Source organism: Impatiens glandulifera, chromosome 1 (genome assembly GCF_907164915.1).
Source record: "Impatiens glandulifera chromosome 1, dImpGla2.1, whole genome shotgun sequence".
NCBI classification, from domain to species: Eukaryota; Viridiplantae; Streptophyta; class Magnoliopsida; order Ericales; family Balsaminaceae; genus Impatiens; species Impatiens glandulifera.
This window is the reverse complement of record NC_061862.1, coordinates 74325487-74329364: the sequence shown is the minus strand read 5'-3', so window position 1 is coordinate 74329364 and position 3878 is coordinate 74325487.

The window sequence follows — 3878 nt, the reverse complement described above, 5'->3', positions numbered from 1 at the left end:
CCTCTTCGGTTTCTCTTGTGATCTCCTGGACCACATTCTGAATTGCTTCTGAGGTATTCAAGCCCACATCGGCCAATACCTCTTCAACTTGTTTACTGGGTGACTTGGAGGTTGCAGAGTGAACATTTGCCTCTGCCTCCTCCTTTGAGTTTGACTTGTTCTCCTTGCTCCCCGAAGATTCGGTTTGCTTTGAAGAATTGGATGGGATGGGAGTTGGAATAACGGTGTTGATGGGGATGGGCTGAAAGACATCTGCGGTTCTTTCCGGTGGATTGTCCGAGGAAAGCGTTTTCTCGGAGTCCGCCGGTTTCTTTGAACTCTTCTTTGCAGATACTTTCTTCCTCCTCTTCGGTTCTGGTGGTACTTCTGCTTCAACCGCTTTTCTTGACGGTTTCTTCTGTCTTGTTTCTTCCTCAACTGGAACCGATGAGCTGGCTCCCTTGGATGATTTAGTCTTTGAGGATTTTGGTTTGATCGTCTTCTCCGGTTTTTCTATCATTGACTCAGAGTCAAGAATGTTGGAGATCGGAAGCGGTATGCCTTCACCTAGTTCCACATTAAGGAACTCAAGAATTTTGACGATTTGCATAGCATAGGCCTGCACCCGGCCATCTTTCTTTATCACCATTTGACAAAACTCTTCGTATATGACGTATCCCCAGTCCACCTTGTCTCCGCGGACAATGGCCAACAACATTCTGAGCTTAAATTTTGTGAGGTTATCGAAATTACCTCCTCTTCCTTGGAGTGATTTGGCGATGACGGTCACTAACCATCTGTATTCCGGTTTTAGCTTGATCTTCCGGCTGGTGTGAATCACCAGATCCTGACCTGAGAAAGATACAACCAACCGGGCAGCATTTGATTCTGCCTCGGTTAAGTCAATCTTTAGGTCCGAACCTGTGTTGGGCAGACCAAGTGCTTCCGCAAAGATTTCTTCAGTGATGAGGATGGCCTTCCCGTTGACAGTAGCCGAGATCTTCCTCTTTGACAGCGTCGCCGTCGCTAAGAACTCCGTCACCGCCGCCGGATGAATGGTGAACGGACCAGAAAGGAACTTCTCCAACCCAGATTCTCGTAGAAGTTGAAGAACAGCTTTGTTCTTGTCGTCAGCATGCTCGTCAATATCTGCGAAATCTACCTGCAACATCCATTGAAAAGGAGCTTTGCCTAGATCCATGATAGTATTTGAGAGAGGAAGAGTGATGAAGATCGGAGAGAAGAAAACTTTGAAGTTCTGGAAATTTTTAGAGAGAGAAAGCACATGTGTTGAATGGGCTGATTTGAGTTTATATAGATGGCGGTTCCAAGCGGTTTTGAAGATGAACCGTCAATTTGATGTTTTGGCGCCAACTTTCCCTCCAAAAAGTTACTGCCGTAACTTTCGGCGGTAAAGGCGGGATTTCAGTGGGCGGTAAATTTTGACAGGTAAAACTGTGGGCGGTTAAGATTTTTCAAATTTTCATCTTTGCTCGAAGTTCCGATTTCTCTTGAAGTCTTGTTAACCGGAGATTGTTAAGTTAACTTTAAGTTTTTGTATAAGTTTGAAAAACCGGAAAGGAATAGTGTGAATGAAAAACCGGAGACTTTTAAAAGTTGAAATATTTTATTAATACGGGAAAGGAAATGATTAACATAGGAGCGGTTCTGGTCGTACAACAAAATGACCAGAAACCGGAAAGAAAACGAAAAGAGAGAGAATTATTCAGTAAACCATCCTCCTTCCAACCTCCTTTCATACCACTTCTCCATGGTGTTTTGAGGAGACCGTTCCTGAATTCTTAACACACATTTATAGATCATATCTATAGTGATGGTGTTGAAGGATCCAACCGGAACACCTTTTCCAAGGTTGCGACGCTTGGACATGAGAAACCGGGTGATCTGAGGAGCGTAGCTGATTATTCCTCTTTTACCGGTCATAAGCTGCTTCAGCTTATTGAAAAGATAGGATGCCCAGTTGATGGCGGTTTCGCGGATGATGGCTATCATAATATCGAATGCCTCCCGGCTGTAGTTCTGATTGGGCATTCGGCCTATGATAGACCTTTGGACCAAATCGTGAAAGACTTGGTAGTGAGGAGCGAGATCTTCTTTCTTCCCAAAGTCCTTAACAGGAGTGTATGAAGAAGAGAAGATCTTGAAAAAGGTTTCCTTAGCCGGTAAATACGGCGTCGGAAAATCAGAGAAACCTTCCGTTGGAAGGTGAAAGAAGGTGGCAAATTCCTCCTCAGAGAACTGGAGGAACTGACCGTCGATGATGGTGCGAATGCTGCCATCATCCAAGACATGACCGTTGTTGTAGAATTCGCACACCTCCTCCACGAGGATGAGGTCCGAACCCTTGAGAAAGCCTTTCAGGCCAGACTCTATGACATGCTGAAAAAATGCATTCATAGTAGGCGCTATGCTTGATGTCTTCAAAATCAATGATCAAGGTGTTTCTTATCTCGGCAGACATGATGATGAAGAGAAGAAGATCTTTGAGAGAGCTCTTGAGCTTTTGAGTTTTTAGAGAGAAGAATGCTTGAAGGCGTGTTTTGAAAATGGAAGTTGAGCCCCTTTTTATAGCCTAGAGTGAATGAGAGCATTTAATGAGAGGATTTGAAAATCTAGCCGTTTATGCTTAGTCATTAATGTTTTTGTGATTTTCCAAGAGAATAAAAGCAAGTCTTGTCAAATCAAGTCAGGCATGCTCTTTGATAATGAGGATTTATGTTCCCAAGAGTGAAATGATTTATTTTTGATACGACGCATTGAATATTTTAGATTTTGACTTGGAAAGGAAAGAAATCTGATTCATTAATTGAAGTACGAAACCGGTAGTACAGCAAAAATACCGGTTTTGTAAAGAAAAGATAAAAGAAGAGAGGAAAGACAGGTTTAGACATTTGATGACTCAGCCACTTGAGCGTTTGAAGCCTCAGCCGCTTGAATTCTTCTGGCTTTAACCGCTTCCCACCGGTCGATCATCTCTTGTACTCGTTCTTTGGTGAGCACGTGCCTTGGGTGAAGAGTGACAAAGGGTCCGGAGTGGATGTCCAGACTTGCACAGAAACCGCTCAGCTGAGGAGCGTAGCCGGTTTTGTTGGAGAGAATCATCTTCTTCAGGTTACTGAAGATGATCCAGGACCAGTTGACCGGTGTCCCAACCGTTACGGCGATCATCATCTCGAAGACCCTTTGAGTGTAATAGTAACTTTTCTCTCTGCACAGGACAGATTTTCCCAGAATCTCGCAGAGAATCTGGTACTTGTGAGAAAGTTGACTCTTAGCACCCCAGGGTTTAACCGGGATGTCAGATCCTGAGAACCGGCGACACATTTCTTCCATTGTCACCGGAGAGTAGGTTAGGTCGGTTACCCCTTCATTGGGTAAGCCGCAGTATACAGCGAAATCCGTCTCGCTGAATAGGAATTTTTGACCGTAGACCTGTGCAACGAGTATATCTCGATGCACCTCTTTCACGGTTTCAAAGAGTTCTTCGACTACAAGGTAGTCGATGATGAACCTGTTTTCAAGAAAACTTCTTAACCCACTCCTTTCTATGGCTAAGAACATTTCCTTTACTTCATGATCCTCATATTGGTAGATTGATTCAAAATCTGCCAATAGGATCTTCTTGGCTAAAGAGTTGGTATTCATGTTTTTGAGAGAGAGAGAGGATTTTATCTCAAGAATGATACTTGTGAATAGTGAACTTGTGATGTTTTTGAAGAGGATTAAGGATGGTTTATATAGCCCGGGGATTCGGCTTGATCTTTAATGAGGTTAAGCATGCCTGATGATGTCATCAGCTATTTAATAGACTTAACTTGTTGAAGTAACTAATGGTTATTTCCAAGGTAAATCTAATAATTACTAAGATATCAATGATG